Below are 19600 nucleotides of genomic sequence, written 5' to 3'. Positions count from 1 at the left end.
CTCCTTCACTTTCACTTACAAAGTGAACTCATTTCCTTTTGTTAACTTTCATTTACAAAGTCACGTTTCCAGGTTATAAAGATGCGACTTACTCATTTGACTCATACTTAATACATCCAAAGCTAGTTATGAATTGATAAACTGCCAATTTTAGCCACAGACTATAGCGCAAGTTCAAGATCAGTACAATACCATGAAAATGTAAGTTTTATTTTCCAATTACTATCATCTTATGGAACATATAAGTTTCAGTTCTAAGAATATTTTTATTACCGCATATGAACATATTTATCATGTAGTTCAATACTAAGAGAAGATAAATCTCATTTCAGAAGCGTGTGCAAGGCTTTCTAAATTATTTCCATATTGTAGATTGCCAGTCCTTATGTAACCTGTTTCAGGAGGATCATGTGAGATGATCCCCACCATGCAGTAATTACACCCACAGGCTGTAGCACCTGCCTGGGCAACAGGAGATCTCAAGCCTTTACTAAGTGGGTGTTTACAGTAACTGTCCTGATGTTCTTGTGTCTTTAGTGCCTCTATCTATAGGAATCTTATGCCATGTACACACGATCGGTCAATCCGATGAGAACGGTCTAATGGACCGTTTTCATCAGACCAAACCGATCGTGTGTAGGCCCCATCGGTTATTTATCCATTGGTTAAAAAATTTGAAACTTGTTTTAAAATTAACCGATGGATACCTAACCGATAGAAAAAAAACGATCGTTTGTAGGCACGTCCATCGGTTAAAAATTCACGCATGCTCAGACTAAATTAGGTGACGGGAGCGCTCGTTCTGGTAAAACTAGCGTTCGTTATGGAGATAGCACATTCATCACGCTGTAACAGACAGAAAAGAGTGAATCGTCTTTTACTAACACAAAATCAGCTAAAGCAGCCCCAAGGGTGGCGCCATTGGATTTGAACTTCCCCTTTATAGTGCCGTTGTACGTGGTTTACATGACCGCGTTCTGACACAATCGTTTTTTTAACCAATGGTGTGTAGGCACGACTGATCATCAGTCAGCTTCATCGGTTAACTGATGGAAAAATCTATCAGACCGTTCTCATTGGATTGACCGATCGTGTGTACAGGGCATTTGAAAAACAAAAGGGACTCCTCAGTAGGACTTTCCAAGTCTCTAGGATTTTAAACTTACTTGCCCAATGAAGGAAAGTAGGTGTACACAGATATACTTTCAAATGCTTTACTTGTTGTATAGTCCCATAGCAATTCTTTTTTTTTGGGGTCACCTGTAAGGCAAAAGGCATAATGAGCTAGTGTGCACCGCATACTAGCTCATTATGAAATACTTACCTTAGAACGAGGCGTTGGTAACTTACCTGGTCCACGCAGAGGTAGCTCACATGTTGCCTCGGCGTGTCTTCCGAGTATCGCGGCTCCAGCGATGTGAGTGGCTGGAGCCGCAATGTCGTCACTCCCGCGCATGCGTGTGGGAGACTTCTTTCTGATTTTTTTTTTTACCTACAGGTAAGCCTTATTATAGGCTTAAGTTCCAAAAATTACTATACAACCACTTTAACCTGGTAGCGTGATAGGAGGTAAAATACTCAAAGGAGGTAAAATACTCAAAACACTCAATGGGCGGCTCTCAGCATCCAGAATCATCATACAGCTTCCTCTGAAGCACAGTGGCCAGAAAACAGGAAGTTCTTCTGTAAAGCGGACCTCTGCTGTAAAAAAAATATTAAAAGCCAGCAGCTGCTGACTTTTAATATTAGGACACTTACCTGTCCTGGAGTCCAGCGACGTCTGCAGCAGAAGACGAGCAATCGCTCGTCACTCTGCTGCACCCACCGCCATCCTCGGTGAGGGAATCAGGCAGTGAAGCGCTCTGGCTTCACTGCCTGATTCCCTACAGCGCATGCGCGAGTCATGCAGCACCATTCTCACTGGTCCCGGCTGTGTTCTGGGAGCTGAGTGTTTCCCAGAAGACAACGGGCGGGGGCAGGAAGTGACACACTACCCGCAGACTCCCCGCAGTGAGGACTCCTGAAAGTGGGTGCAAATACCTGTCTTTAACCACGGACATTTACGAACGGGGGAAAAAAGTGCCCGTTTTTACGAACTGTCCGTAAAAATACGGACGGTTGGCAACACTGGTCTCAGCCAATTAGGAGGGAAAGTCCCAGACAGCAGGGTCTCTGGTGCAATATCGCTGGATCAAGATGAGGCTCAGGTAAGTATTAGGGGGGCTGCTTCACACAGAAGGCTTTTCATCTTAACCACTTCAGCCCCCAGAGGATTTGGCTGCCCAATGACCCGGCATTTTTTTGTGATTCGGCACTGCGTCGCTTTAACTGACCATTGCGCGGTCGTGTGACATGGCTCCCAAACAAAACTTCCGTTTTCTTTTTCCACAAATATAACTTTATTTTGGTGGTATTTGATCACCTCTGCGGTTTTTATTTTTTGCGCTAAAAACAAAAAAAGAGCGTGAATTTTGAAAAAAACAAAACAAATTTTGCTATAATAAATATCCCATATATATATATATATATATATATATATATATATATATATATATATATAAAAATCCCAGTTTAGGCCGATATGTATTCTTCTACATATTTTTGGTTAAAAAAAGCAATAAGCGTATATTGATTGATTTGCACAAAACTCATAGGCCCGGATTCAGGAAACACTTACGCTGACGTATCTTCAGATACGCAGCGTAAGTACACAAGATACGCCTGAAATGTGGCTTCATTTGACCGACGTAAGTCTCCTACGCCGTCGGAGCCTGGGCGCATATTTACGCTGGCCGCAAGGGGCTCTTCTATTGATTTACGCGTCGAATATGCAAATGACCGAGATACGCCGATTCACGAACGTACTTGCGCCCATCGCAGTAGTATTCGCCGTTTACATAAAGTGTACGTCCGGCGTAAAGTTATTCCACCTATAGGAGGCGCATCCCATGCAAAGGTATGGACGACGGAACAGCCGTCGTATTTTACGTTGTTTACGTAGTACTACGTGAATAGGGCTGGGCGTAGGTTACGTTCAGTGATTCGACGTATCTTAGGCGTTCGATCTGACGTGATTCTGAGCATGCGCACTGGGAAGCGTCCACGGGACGGCGCATGCGCCATTTGTTCGGCCCTTCATTTGCATGGGGTCACGATTAATTTAAATGTATCACGCCCACTACCTTCCTACTTTGAATTAGGTGGGCTTACGCCGGCCAATTTACGTTACGCTGGTGCAACGTAGGGGGCGAGTGCTTGTGAATACTGCTCTTGCCTCTCAGAGTTACGTTGGCGTAGCGCATATGAGATGCGCTACGCCGGCACAAAGATGCGCCGATCTACCTGAATCTGGCCCATAGAGTCTACAAAATAGGGGATAGAAGTATGTCATTTTTTATATTATTTCTTTTATTAGTAATGGTGGTGATATGCGACTTTTATCATAGCTGCGATATTATGACGGACACATCGGACACTTTTGACGCTATTTTGGGACCATTGTCATTTATACAGCCATCAGTGATATAAAAATGCACTGATTACTGTGTAAATGACACTGGCAGTGAAGAGGTTAACCAGTAGGGGGCAAGGAAGGGGTTAAGTATGTCCTAGGGAGTGATTCTAACTGTGTGTCACTAGGCAGAACAGGGAGATGCCTTGTTTACCGCTCTGTGACACGATCACGGGACATCGGCGGACATCGAGTCCGCGGGTCCCGTGGGCAAGGTCACGGAGCTTGCGGCACGCATGCGCATGGTGGGTTTTCTAAAGCAACGTACAGGTATGTTGCTATGCGCACAGGAGCCATTCTGCCAACATAAATGTGCATTATACGGTCGGCAAGTGGTTAATGCATTGAATGCATTAAGATAAAAATCCTTCTGCCTTTGCAAACCCTTTAAGGAATTTGGTAAACATGCATATATAATATGCCACTCCTCACAACCACATTCGGCTGGCCTGAGTAACAACTTCACCACATAACCCCATATCCTATTGTTACTGTTCAAGTTTTAGGACCATACCCAGAATCACCTCAGCCTGCATGCCTTTACAGCATGCGCTGAGATGATGATGAGTTCCACCAATGAAAACATTTGTCTGCAGGTACATGTACCAAGGTGCAAATGGAGACTACCTTTTTTACCCATGGTAGTTCTTATCATCAACACAGTGCAGATGCCAGTCTAGGAATTCAGAATTGTATCAAATTGAAGTATAGACTATGGCAGCTTTCGGAGATCAGTGGGTTCTACATGATTGATTGCTTACTTGCCTTTCCTATTGCTACACCTCTGTTTGTTGATGATTGTCTATGACAGCTATTGCATTTTTGTATGGCCACAGGGCTTTGCAGGAAGTGACTTGGTTCATTAAATAAGGCATGTGTACCATGCATAGTCATAGATCTATAAAAACATTGGAACAGAGTGTATCCACACAGATGTACCATGCATCTGAACCAAAGGAATTCTACAAAATAAAATGTTTCTCTGGATTTACTCTATTGATGTTATGGAAGCCACTTACATTAGAATATCCCAAGGCTGGGGTCTTAGATTAAATACCAATCAGTTCCTTTTGACATGGAGTTTTTATCCAGAGTTTCTTCTTAGAGCCCTAGGTTCCTCTCACAATCAAAACATATTTATGTAATTTAAATGGCTTTTAAGTGACATAAATGTAAGTGTGGTTTTATCTTTGTTGTAGAAATACAAGACGATATGCATCTATGGTGACAGAGGCTAAAGTGAATAATTTTGTGTTTTTTTGTGAAGTGTTACAAGAAATAAATGTAATTCAGATCTGTATATTTATATTTAACAGAACATAAGTATTTTTCATTCTCCAGTTTCCAATTTTATTTTCCTTCATTTAGTAAGAATTCTGGGTCTACTGCCATGCTGTACATATTCCTTGAATTATAATAATAAGTATAACATATGCAATGTTGTTGGTGGTGCGAAAGGTCAGAAAATAACCTTGTGGCAAAATGTGACTCAATTGGTGGTTGTGCTAATGCCAAAAGACATTTCAAACTTGTGTGGCATCACTGATATGTCTGATCCTGGGGGAAACGGGTCTTTGACATTGACATTAGTATATACTAAGGTTCCTTTTTATTTAAACATTAAGACTAAGAGATTTTCATACAAATGTTACTGTGTGATACTTGATATAAATATTTAGCAGTATTTTGCTTAAAAGCTATTTAATATGAGTAAATGAATTTAAAGTTTAAAATGCACAGCTAAATAGTAACTTAGGTTTAATAGCAGAATGCAATGAACAGATTTACTAAAAATGTTTTAAGTTTCCAAAGATAAAATAGAAAGCCTATTCTGTCACTGAGGCCTCGTACACACGACCGAGGAACTCGTTGGGCGAAACACATCGTTTTCCTCGACGAGTTCCTTGTTAGGCTTGTCAAGGAACTCGACAAGCCTACTTTGCGTACACATGGTCAAGACAAAATCTCCTCGTTCTCAAACGCGGTGACTACAACATACAATGGCAGGGAAAGTTTGATTCCACTGGCACAACCCTTGGGGCTGCTTTTGCTAATCTCATGTTACTGCGTGTTAAGTAAAAGTTTGGTAAGAGACGCTTTGCACTTTTAAGTCTGTTACAGCGTGACAAACGTGTTATCTCCATTACAAATGCTACTTTTACTCCCGTCTCCTACTTTATTCTGAGCATGCGCGGGTTTCTTAGCATACACACGCTTGAGTTTCTCGTTGAAAACCAGCCCGACGAGGAATTTGAGACTCCCGACGAGGAAAAAGAGAACTTGTTCTCTTTTTTCCTCGTCGCGTTCCTAGACAGTTTCCTCGATGAAAAACGTACACACGACCGTTTTCCTCGTCAAAAAAGCTCTGCCACCAAGTTTCTTGATGGATTTTGTCGAGTTTCTCGGTCGTGTGTACGAGGCCTGACTCTGTCTATTGTCACACACTTACCAATAGTCCCGAATTTGGTGGGACATTTACACATGTTTGTCCAATGCCCCACTACTTCTATGTCCCAAGCAGGGTCCCAATTTCTATAATGTGCATGCTTCTTCCCTACTTGTCCATCTTGCTCACCAGGGTGATTGGGCACTGAGGCCACAGCATTGTAAAGGGATCGCTTTCATTTGTTGAGGAGACTGTGGGCAGGTCTGTGGCCAGACTTTAATCCTTGGAGGGAGCCAGCACAAAACCATGCTCTGGTCCCGGCCCCCTGCTCAGCAGAGGTATGTGGTGGGATACAGTGGTGGAAGAGGAGTGTGGGGGCAGTACGGTGTAGAGGTGTGTGGGGGAGAATCAGTGGTGACAGAGATGTTTGGGGGGGTGAGGGTACAGAAGTGGCAGAGGAGTGTGAAGGGCTACAGCGGTGGCATAGGAGTGTGAAGGGGTACAATGGTAAGAGGTGTGTGGGAAAGAAACAGTAGTGGCAGAGATGTTCTGGGGGGTACAGTGGTGGCAGATGTGTGTGGGTGGTACAGTTGTGGCAGATGTGTGTGGGTGGTACAGTTGTGGCAGAGGAGTGCCTGGAGGATAAATAGATGGCAGACATGTGCAAGGGGGTTACAGTGGCAGCAGAGATGTGCAGGGGGTACAGTGGTGGCAGAGGTGTGCGAGGGGGCTACAGCGGTGGCAGAGGTGTGCAGGGGGTACAGTGGTGGCAGAGGTGTGCAGGGGGTACAGTGGTGTGCAGGGGGTACAGTGGTGGCAGAGGTGTGCGAGGAGGGTACAGCGGTGGCAGAGGTGTGCAGGGTGTACAGTGGTGGCAGAGGTGTGCAGGAGGTACAGTGGTGGCAGGGGTGTGCAACATTGGTACTGTGGTGACAAACAAATGCCTAGGGTACATTGATAGAAGAGGTGTGCAGTGGTAACAGTGGTAAAAGAGGTGTTTGGGGATGTTGGTGGTGCAGTGGTGGAAATATGGTTCAAAGGTAAACAGTGATGAAAGAGGGGTGCAAGTGCTTCTGACCTCTGTACTGGGGAGTTCCGCAGTCAGGAGTGTTCAATGTGCCATTCAGAATTATGTAACATACCATGAACATTGCATATGCAAGACAGCTAAACTCTGTACACTGTGCTGTACAGTACATGCCCCTTGCTGTTGTATTTTACATACTGTACATATGGCAATTGCACTGTACACTATATACTTTTGACCACAGACCTTTGTACACTGGTCTGTACATAACATTTTCATGACCACTCCACTTCTGTACATATACTTCAGACGCTTGCACCATATATGCCATAAAAAAAATGCATTCCTCCATCCTCACATTCCTCCATGCCATAAGAAAAAATGCATTCCTCCATCCTCACAAGCAAGGTGGATGGAGGAATTCCCCTACTGGTACATTGTATTCTGACAGCAAGACTCCCCATTGTCAGAATACACTGATGTTTGGCTGTAGCAGATTGGCAACCGCCACTTAATTTTTCCAACATTCCCATTTGACAAAAGACAGATAAGAGAGCAGGGTTCTCAACAAAGAAAACTCCAGACAAATCTGGAATGGAGTTTATTCCCAGGCTTAAAGGATCTCCATCCACTGTAACAAGTATCCAAAAGAAGGTAGCTAACAACTCCAGAATCCAAAAAGTACAGTCTTTATTGCTACATATACAGTGGGTGGATAAAAAAACAACTTACGCGTTTTGACATTAAGCCTTTTTAAGAGTGGATCTGATCGACTTCTGTTGAACACGGATGGCTACATGCAGAAGGGGCTGAATTTAGATCCATCTATGGCCAGCTCAAAGTGGAACCTCAGCCTATTTTTAAAGTTTCTGTTGTTGGAATCCCCCTGCTATATCACTAATGGATATTAAAAACATTTTTATTTAGATCTCTACATATCCTTTTTTTTTATTTTGCTTCTTTGATTCCTGCTGTGATCGCCTAGGCAAATAATGTAGTGTGTTCTCCTGTTGACTGGAGTATCTACATTACAAATCCCAGGAGTCTTCATGTACCTTTTTTTTACTTCTCCTGAGATCTCCATGCTTGAAATGGTAGAGGAGGGTGGGGAAAGGAGGGAAGATATGCTTGTCCAGAGGCTATAGCTCAGTCTGTGAGGGGGCAGAGCAGAACAGAGGAGGAGAGCAGAGAGGGGGTGGAGGAATTATGCTCCGATCGCCCAACAACATTGACAATGGGAGAGCCACATTGGGCAAAAATCAACGCCCGGGGAGGGGGGACAGCGGGGAGTGCACTGACTGGGGACAAGTACATTGCCAATTGCCATCTGCATGGCAGAGCTCCAGAAGTTAGGTTAGTTCCATGGCAGCATAGAAGATCGCTACTTCTATCAATATGTGATGATCATAACTGCAGGTGGTGTGTGTGTCTGTGTGTGTGTGTCTGTCTGTCTGTATGTGTGTGTGTATGTTATGCATATCCGTAAAAAACAGCCACTGGCTTTACCTGCCCCTACATAATATGGCTGTCCACACAGCACAGGTGAGCAGTGTACTATTAACAGAGAAGTTTGGTGTTTAAAAGAAAAAAAAATATCTATACTTACCTAGGTGGATGCATCAACAACCTGTTTCTTGCATCTGCCCCCCGCCAGCTCTGTAGTGAGAACTGATTGCTCAGTTCTCCCCCTCCGCTCTGAGCAGAGAGCCGTGACTGTCAGTCACTGCCTCTATTCTTTCCCCTTCAGTGCTTACTGGAACGTTGGGTTGTGCAAGGGTTGGGAGGGACTGGCACAAAGGCTGAGCCAGGTGCCGATCCAGGCTTCTAGGCAGACACCGACCATATAGACCGGCTCTGTGACGTCAGCTGACAGCGGACTTCAGTCCACTGTCAGCTAAAAACAAATTAAAAAATGTCTCAAGCCCAAGTTAAGTACATTCACTGTTTACAATGGCTTCCTCTACACAGAGAAAAAAAGTGTCCCTGGTAATGTCTGTGAAGTGTCTACAATTATGTTTTCAGTGAAGGGGAGACACTGCTGAGACGGCTCAAGGGCAGATGGAGTTTTCCACTATATTTAGGGCTGGTATACATGGGCATGCTTGTTTCTGACTTGGATTCCCATTTATGTATTTCCTCCGCACATGTTTAGGTATTCAGAGGAAACAGGAATTGGCTTTTCTCATGATTAAATAACGATAGTGAATTTTCACCCAATTAATTGTGTGAAATCAGTCCATATTTGTACATTTCCTATATGTTAAGCACATTATTTACCTGTGAAATCCTCCCTTGTATAGACATCTGAAATCCTTGATATGACACCTTTGATGTGATGTCAACAGCCTCACCTGACTCAGAACTGTCGCTCTATAATGTCCATCTTTTTTCCTTCCCGTGCTAATACATAAAATAGTATGTAGGGATAGGCATTGACAGATGAGCTGGGCCAGCACAGACAGTAACAAGACACTTCCAGAAGAGGAGAGGGCCAGTCAGCCACAGTCACTCACTGTTTGGGTAGTCTGACAGTTGTGTATGGTATATAACAAGGACAGGGATGAAACAGCATGCATAAAATGTGAGATATAGGGCCAGATTCACGTAGCCTGGGCGCAGCGTAACGTAACCGATTTAGGTTACATCGCCGCAAATTTTCTGTCTAAGTGCCCGATTCCACAAAGCACTTACCTGGAAATTTGCGGCGGTGTATCCTAAATCCGTCCGGCGCAAGGCGGGCCAATTCAAATGGGGCGGGTACCATTTAAATTAGGCGCGCTCCCGCGCCAGACGTACTGCGCATGCTCCCGACGCAAATTTCCCGACGTGCTTTGCGCGAAATTACAACGCGCCAATGTTTTGTGAATCGCGACGTGAAAAAAAGATTTGCGCCGGAAATTATTTTTTTTTTTTTAAAATTCAAAAGCGACGCGGGAAAGACGGGTATACTTTTACATGGTGTAGTAATTTTACACTTTGTAAAAGGTGACCGTCGGCAAACTAACACTTGCGGCGGCGTAACGACGGAAAAACGTTTTGTGGATCGCCGTAACTGCTAATTTGCATACCCGATGCTGGTTTACGACGCGAACTCCCCCCAGCAGCGGCCGCGGTACTGCATCATAAGATCCGACAGTGTAAAACTATTACACCTGTCGGATCTTAGGGATATCTATGCGTAACTGATTCTATGAATCAGTCGCATAGATAGAAACAGGGATACAACGGTGTATCAGCAGATACGCCGTCGTATCCCTTTTGTGAATCTGGCCCATAGTTCCTATCTTTAGTTAGGATATATTGCCTGGAAGATTTTTTTTCTCTTTTTTTAGATAATCATGTAAAAGAGATTAGCTCAACGCAAATAAGTATAAATGTTTTCTATATGTATGTGATTACATATGTTCTCAAGGTTAGTTCGTGGCTCGTCCTAACAAACGATTAGATTGGTAAATAAAGGTCAACAATGGACAGGATAAATCTGTTTAAAAAATCTAAATGTTATTATAAAGTCATATAGCTGAGAGCAATGCAGACTATCCGGATCGCCCGGATATTATATTATCATGCTAAAACAGTCTGAAAGATGGTTTTATACAGTTTTCAAGAAGAAAAAAACACCTCCACTGGTCATTAATTAAATCATATTCTGTTACGGGACACTGCTTATATAAGCAAACATCGAAGTTCCTGGTGTCCTTGAAAAACCAAATATATCTACTTCAGGAATAATACCTATTTGTTTGCATCAAACTAATGCAAAGTTCATGTAGGCACCATCACATTTTGGAAGAATGTGGTATTGTTCTGTAATAGATAACTCTCAATTAAAAAAAGAACCTAGGGCGTCTTCACACTGATCTGCTGTCCTTTGGCCGTAGCGCAGTGTACTCAGGGTTTTGTGTTGGTTAGCTGCACCTTGTTATAGAATTATATTATATTTAAGAAAGCACACCTAAAATGCTGGACATAATAGAACTCTATGAGAAAGCACAGCTAATCTGCATGAAAACTGCGGGCACACTTCACTACACCCACAATGCGGTCAAAGAGTCACAAGGGCAGTGTGAAAATGCCCTTATAAGTTATAACCCAATAAAATGACACATTGAAGTAACAGACCAGACAAATGACATAGATATATAATAAAAAGATAAAAAGACAATACTTCACTGTAATGCCTAGTACTTAATACCATGTATTTAATAACTGGTTGAACCTCCTTTGGCAGCAAAAACTTTAACCAATTGTTTCCTGTAGTTGCAGATCAGATGTGCACAACGGTCAGGAATAATTATTGACCATTCCTCTTTACAGAACTGTTTCAGTTCAGCAGTATCCTCCCATGAAATACATTCTTGTTTAGTGTTTTACGTATCATAGATTTTCTAACAGGGATGTTAGCATATGCCAGAGACTTTTGTAAGTCTTTAGCTGACACTCTAGGATTCTTCTTCACCTCATTGAGCAGTCTGTGCTGTGCTCTTGCAGTCATCTTTTTAGGACGGCCACTCCTAGGGAGAGAAGCAGCAGTGCTGAACGTTCTTCAATTATAGACAATTTGTCTTACCGTGGACTGATGAACAGCAAGGCGTTTGGAGATACTTTTGTAACTCTTTCCAGCTTTATGCAAGTCAGCAATTCTTAATCGTAGGTCTTCTGAGAGCTCTTTTGTGTGAGGCATCATTCACATCAGGCAATGCTTCTTGTGAAAAGCAAACCCAGAACTGGTGTGTGTTTTTTATAGGGCAGGGCAGCTGTAACCAACACCTCCAATCTCATCTCATTGATTGGACTCCTGTTGGCTAACACCTCACTCCAATTAGCTCTTGGAGATGTCATTAGTCTAGGGGTTCACATACTTTTTCCACCTGCACTGTGAATGTTTACATGGTGTGTTCAATAAAAACATGGTAACATTTAATTATGTGTGTGTTATTAGTTTAAGCAGACTGTGATTGTCTATTGTTGTGACTTAGATGAAGATCAGATCACATTTTATGACCAATTTGTGCAGAAATCCATATCATTCCAAAAGGGTTCACACACTTTTTCTTGCAACTGTATTCATTATTTTTCATAGGATTTTCTTTGTGGCACCTATCCTCAAAAACATTCTAAATAGAATGTTTGAAAAGATCCACCTCGATATATCAATATTTCCATTCAATCCAACCTAGACAACACACAATGGGGTTGATTTACTAAAGAAAAATCCACTTTGCACTGAAAGTGCACTTGGAAGTGCAGTCGCTGTAAATCTAAGGGGAAGATCTGAAATTAGGGGAAGCTCTGCTGATTTTATCATCCAGTCATGTACAAGCAAAAATGCTGTTTTTTATTTTCCCTACGTGTCCCCCTCCGATCTACAGCGACTGCACTTTTCAAGTGCACTTGTAGTGCAAAGTGGATTTGCCTTTAGTAAATAAACCCCAATATGTATTTACACCCGTATATCTATGTCATTTCTTGCAATTCTCAGACGCTTTGCTTAGACTCCTTCACTTCATCTTATTTAATCACTCCAGCCCAGGGATGATGGTTTTGGGGTCAATTATTCTTCCCGTTCCGGGGTTGTGAGGTGCTCAGTTCCTTCTCCCCTTGCACCTCCTTGGGGTGGTGGGGGCGGAGATCGACCTCTGCACCTCGGGGCTATGCTAGCACATTCCTAGATGCGGCTACTCCCATATGCCACCACGGAAGTCCGTGCTTTCACACCACATGCTGCAACAGTGTTGGGCGGACCCCCGCATTCCCAGTGGGAGCCCCTCCCATTCCCGCCGCCACGTCTTAAATCATGACGCTGGTGGGGACCTGCCCAGAAATAAGGGTACTTCAGCTGGGACTAGCCGGTGGTTGCCTGTTTATGTCTCTCCCTCAGATACTCTAGGTACGGAAGGAACCCACTGGGACTACACACACAAACTCACACACCCTCTTTCATTCACGTCCATGCTCCACTCACTTTCATACACTCTCAGTGTTGACACTTGACATACACTCACTTCACTCACAATCCCTAACACACCTACACAAATATAGGTTTCCATCTATATCTCTGTGCTTGCAGGGCTAGCATATTGCCACTCTATCTTTAGATGTGTGCATGTTAATTTATCACACTCATATTAATACACACATTTTCATCCAATAAACCCGCTGTTTTGTTAACTTCCAGCATGTACTTCATGCGTTTACATTGGCACATTCATGTATACATTTTTTCACACCATCACCTTCTTCTCCTTCCTCTCCCCTTCCCCTCCCCCTCCTTCTTTTTCCCTGTCTCCTCTTCCCCCCCTTCCTTTTCTCCCCCCCTCCTCTTTCCTTCATCCCTTCTTTCCCCTCCCTCTCTATCTTCCTTGATTTATTTTCTCTTCTCCCCCTTTTCTCTTCCCCTCTTTCTTTTCCCCTCCCCCTTTCTTTGACTTGCCTCACCTTTTGGATTTCTAGCACATTGGCTGTCATTTAGTTTTCTCACTTTATTCACTCACAGTTGCACCATCCTGTCCCAGGGATACAAACCTCCAACCCTGAAGTCAAACTGTGGTCATCTGGCACTATTCCCGGCTGTGGGGGGCCCCATGAATTCCAACCCAGTCCACCTTGTTCCTTTGGTAGAACTATGTAATTGGAGTCAATGGGAGTGGGTTTCCCGCCTCAAGCCCGGACGAGAGAACATACCCCGTACTACCCATTGTTCCACTTGACCCTCCCTTCTAGATTGTAAGCTCTAACGAGCAGGGCCCTCTGATCCCTCCTGTATTGAATTGTATTGTGACTGTACTGTCTTCCCTGATGTAAAGCGCTGCGCAAACTGTTGGCGCTATATAAATCCTGTATAATAATAATAATAATAATACCATCTCCACTCTACCCTAGGAACTGTAGAGTCACACCTATGAGTTACCTCCATAGGTAAAGTATTCATTGCTAGATTGTACCTCTTGTCTTTTAGACGGAAAGCATATACTATCAGATATTTGCCCATTTATTTATTTTTACATATATTCAATTATTTTATAGCATTCTACTCCTGATGAGTGTCTTTAAACGCCATGAAACGCGTAGAGTCTATACTCAAGGGTGCCAAGCTTTAGCTTACTTACCATCATGCATTCTTTACTTTGTATATATATATTTTTTTATCCTTATATCATGTATTGTTTGTATAATGTTTTATGACAATTATGTACAATTGTTTTATATGTTTATTTTATGTATTATTGTTCTTTGTACTAATTATGTTCATTCAAGATTTAATATTTAATATTAAATATGTTATTATTATTAATTATAGTTTTCTTTGTAAACCTTATGCATCATGTATCCTTACATGATGCACAATATATTATATTCATTTATCAAATCTTTTTAGTGTTAAACCAATAATCAAGTACATCAAGTCCATGTGGATTGTCCACCGGGGATTGGGCTAATATATCCATTTATTGTCATGATTAAATAGTTTATACATGTATCTTTAAGAACAGAGAGGCCTCATTTAAGTCCCATACCCCGTTTTCCCTTTTTATCTCTGCTTTCGCTTTTGAGGGATGGAGGCCGGACTCTGTTGTGTTTGGGCACTAAAAGGTCACTCCCCATTTCTTAGCCTAATAATAATAATATATGCACTTCTATCTATATCACTTCTATCCAGAACATTTTCTATAGAAACAACCCTCTCACTTCCTGTCCTGCTGTCAATGTTTTATCAGACAAGAAGTGAGTGAAATTCTGGTAAACCATTGTCAGCAGGTCAGTGAAAAAAGTGAAAAAAGTTCCCTCAAAAGGGAGACAGGGATAGCAATAAGAACCTAGCATGGGTTCTAAACATTCTTAATACTATCCAAAACTAAGAAAACATTTTGGTTTGATATAGCAAATATCAAATATTAATATACAGGAATGATCACTTTTCAAAGCACATTCATGTTAATGCTAACAGATTTCAGTAATTTGGTTTACATCTAATGTAATATTATTATTTTGTTGTTATCACCCATAAAAAAAAACAAGTAAAAGACATAAGTATTGTTTTCTCTATAGACATTATATATATATATATATATATATATATATATATATATATATATATATATATATATATATATATATATATATATATATATATATATATATATATACTATACAGGCTAGTGACTGGCATCTGCTGACATATTTTTCAAGATTTGGCACACAGTGTGCCTATTACATGATCCTCAAAGACCTGCCTATAACTGTAGCCTTTGCTTGGCTGATTAACTTTAATATAATTTTAATTAAAAACCCCAGTGTCAAAGGGTTTAGCTGTTTGAGAAATGAGGACAGATTGAGGCACAGTGGCAATGGTCACATGGAAAACGGAAATACAGGCTGACAATGCTGTGCAAAGGGCAAACAAGACTGTGCAGGTAATGTCTATTGAATTCCTACCCTGGAATTATTTCCATAGAAATATATTACTGTAATATTTCAGCTTTTCCCATAGTATCATGAGCAGGCACCAAAATATCCTCCTAATGGTTTTCATTCTTTTTCTTTACGAATGAAGGTTTTATATCCTTTTCTGTCCAGGGCAAAAAAGGCATTTATTTATTTTCAGATACACTGTTTACATACTATTTTGTGACAAATAAGGCTTTCATCTATTTTTTTTTTTTATTATTATTATTATTATTATTATTATTATTAGCATTTCAGAAAATTCCAAACATTATCTTGAAATATATACAATGCAATTTATCTTATTAGTTCCTGTCCTCTCCCAACCGTTAGCAGGGAGAAATGCGGGAGCAACACAAAAAGAAAAAAAAACAAAGAAAGAGAACAAAAGAGGGGTGTTAAGGGAGAACCTACGACAAATATAGATATACAACTGTTGAGAGGGTACAAAAACAATAAGATTAATCAATAATAATTAATAACATTACTTACTATCAGAATTTGCAATTATTTCATAGTGTAACTTAGTTTTCTTAAATTCAAACTGTTTTGCCATTATCTTAACCACTTAAGGACCGAGCCTCTTTCTGAGATTTGTTGTTTACAAGTTAAAAACTGTTTTTTTTTTGCTAAAAAATTACTTAGAACCCCCAAACATTATACTTTTTTTCTAACACTCTAGAGAATAAAATGGCGGTTTTTGCAATACGTTATGTCACACCGTATTTGCGCAGCGGTCTTACAAGCTTACTTTTTTTTGGAAAAAATACACTTTTTTTTGTTAAAAAATAGGCCAACAGTAAAGTTAGCCCAATTTTTTTTATTGTGAAAGATAATGCTACGCCTAGTAAATTGATATCTAACATGTCATGCTTAAAAGTTGCGACCGCTTGTGGAATGGCGACAAACTTGTACCCTTAAAAATCTCCATATGAAACGCTTAAAAAAAAAAGAAGTCTAGCGCTAAAATTTTTGCTCTCGCTCTAACAATCATGGCGAAACCTCACATGTATGGTTTGAACACCGTTTTCATATGTGGGCGCTGCTCACGTAATTATTTTTTGTTTTTACTATTTATTTTACTTTCATTTTTTTTTTTTTACACTGTTTTACATCCCTTGTAATAGAAAAAAGCATGACAGGTCCTCTTAAATATGAGATATGGGGTCAAAAAGACCTCAGATCTTATATTTAGACCAAAATGCAATAAAAAAAATGTAATTTAAAAAAAAAAAAAAAAAATGGCCTTTTAAGAGCTATGGGCGGAAGTGACATTTTGATGTTGCTTCCGCCCTGCTATGGTATGGAGACGGGTGGGGGCCATCTTCCCCTCACTCGTATACATTCAAAGCAGGAGAAAGGACCCGATTGCTGCCGACGGCTCTGGTAAGCGGCGGAGGGCACGGGAAAGCGGCGGGAGGGGGCCCCTCTCCCACCGCCGATATGGTGATCTTGAGGCAAATCTGCCACAGAGACCACCATTATAGGAAACCGGACCGCCGCCTGAAGACGAGGATATCTGGGTTATGGCAGCTGGCTGCTGCCATAACAGAGATATCGCCCTTCAAACAACCGATGTATATCGTCGTGCGGCGGTCCGGAAGTGGTTAAGATATTCAGCCCTTTATTTCTACAGGTTATTTCTTCCCATTATGCGGAGCTCATCAACCCTTCGTAGCCACTAGGTATTAAACATTTTCCCCAATATAGTGGAGTCAACGATTTTACAAGCATTTAACAAATATGGGGGTCATGGACATCTTGTAATGCTCTGCTGTTTCATTGGAACAGTAAAGTAAAAAAAAATGGCTCAGGTTTAATTACACGGCCCAGTATCAGAGAGATCACCTTTGGCGCTTCTTCCCAAAACGGGCAGATCTTAGGGCAAAACCACCATATATGCCCATGTGTAGCTCGCTCTCCGCATTCCCTCCAACAAAGAGGTGAGGTCGAGTTAGACATTGCATGTGATTTTACTGTTGTATAATGCCATAAAGATAGTTTAAAGTTTACTTCCGTCATTCAACTCGAGGTGGCGGACATATAAGAAAATTGTATAATCTTCATGATTATCTGTAAGTGTAATTTGTAAGTCTTTTTCCCACCTGCCTGTATAATTTGGGTATCCAGGGTATTACAGGATCATCTTTGCTTTAAAGAAAAAAGAAAAAAAATGTTGTGGTTGGTCTTTTATATTGCATAATTGTTTCAATAGGATTCAGTTACTTGGGTTAATGGCTAATGGTTAATAGTTAATGGCTTTAATCTATTAACAGATTGTGGGGGATCTATTAGCATTCTATAGGTTTAAATGGGGAGAAAAAAATAGAATCAAATATTCCAGTAACTTTTTTATGTATTTAGTGCCACCCCCAGAAAATGATCCTAAAATGTACGGTAATTGTCAAAGCCTTTTGTGTACAGAGATGCATCGTATGTGACCTTTTAATGTATCATAATAAACTAAACAAGTTCAAAGGCATAGGTCTGCCTTTTCATTTAGGTGAGTTTTCTCACCCTTTGATGTTAGTTCACACTTGCTGAATCTTTTTATATATTTTTTTACCGAACAAGCAATTTTCAATGGGACTAATGTCTAATGCGTCACAACTGCTGATCCAAGCGCGTGGCTCGCGGTTGCGGCACATCCCATTTACTTGAATAGGCAAATTTGTCAGGCAGCGCCACACAATATGTCATGCTAAATTTGCAGTGATGCATGTGAACAGCCCCCTTCGGCTATATGGTAGACTTTAGGTGGGTAGTTGGGAGGCCAATAGACAAAATCATCATGGAAACATAAAAGAAAGATATTTACAAGATTAAGATCAAGAAGAGCTTTTGTAGACTGAATTTGGAGTGCCAATGTTTCTTTCTTAGATTAACAATCATGCTGCCCATTCTGGCATGCATGTCACTGGCCAAAAAAATGCCAATATTATTAATATCAATTCACATGTTCCACATTTCATAATGTAAGGGTCAGCTAGATTTTACTATTTTTAAGATTTACATATTTTTTTGTCACCTCAGGAGGAACATAAGCAGGGTTAAATTTATGTGAATTAATTTAATTCAATGTACTGTATGTATTTAAAGTGGATGTAAAGGTAGAAGTTTTTTTATCCTAAACGTTCTGCATGCAGCTTGATCCACCAACCCCCCCCCCCCCCCTCACTCCGCAAATACATTCTTGAGCCGGATCGTAATCCAGCGATGTGCAGGAAAGCTGAGGCTGTCCTCGTTCTCTCGCTCTTCATTGGCTCAGATACAGCAGCAGAAGCCATTGGCTCCCACTAGTCTCAATCAGAGCCAGTGACAAGGGAGCAGGGGCAGGGCCAAGCACACAGAGCAGGGCTTGAGAGAAAACACACACGAGTGCCCCCATAGCAATCAGCTTGCTATTGGGGTACCAGGCAGGGGGAGGAGCCAGGAGCACAAGCAGGGGACTCGAGAAGAGGAGGATCATGGCTACTCTGTGCAAAACCATTGCACAGAGCAAGTAAGTATAACATTTTTGTTCTTTTAAAACAAAAAAAATAGTCCTTAATATTATTACTTTAATATGTGTTTTAAAGTTTATTTCATATCTGCATCAAATTTGATAAATCCTCACTATATGTTTGTTATGTGTTCTCATTCGAACAGCATACCTAAAAAAAAACAACTTTAAATATATTTTATCTTTTTAGGTGTTTGTGTGGAGCAGGCCTTGGGCAGACTTCAAGCTACTCTAAATGGGAAGAAAGTCAGTTTGTCCCCACTGACAAATATAAAATTATGAAGCTCAGCTTCTAAAGGCAGAATGATTTTTTGCCTTATTGCAGGCAGTTGCATTTATGTCAATTGGAACACAGCCACATCAGTGATAATGTCACCAGACCAGTGCAGCCAGTGTGATAGATTATACTAAAATGCCTATTTTTTGAGTTAAGCTAATTCTTTTTATTAGAACCACTAAAATGTTTTCTCTTCTTATATTATTTTGATTTATTTTTATATATGCATGTGTGAAAAGTATATGTCACAGTATTGCTTGTTTTCATTGAAAATATTTGTCAGATATTATGTTTTAAAGAAATTATAACTCAGCATTGAAAATATGAAGGACAAAAGACTGAAGATGGGAGCAGATGCCATTTCTTCTCCATTATGTTTCAAACGTGTTCAAACCTTCTTCCCCTCCTCCCTGTCTTCCTCCCACCAAAGGAATTTATGTCTTCCTGGGACT

Source organism: Rana temporaria, chromosome 5 (genome assembly GCF_905171775.1).
Source record: "Rana temporaria chromosome 5, aRanTem1.1, whole genome shotgun sequence".
Taxonomy (NCBI): domain Eukaryota; kingdom Metazoa; phylum Chordata; class Amphibia; order Anura; family Ranidae; genus Rana; species Rana temporaria.
Note: the sequence above shows the minus strand (reverse complement) of the source record.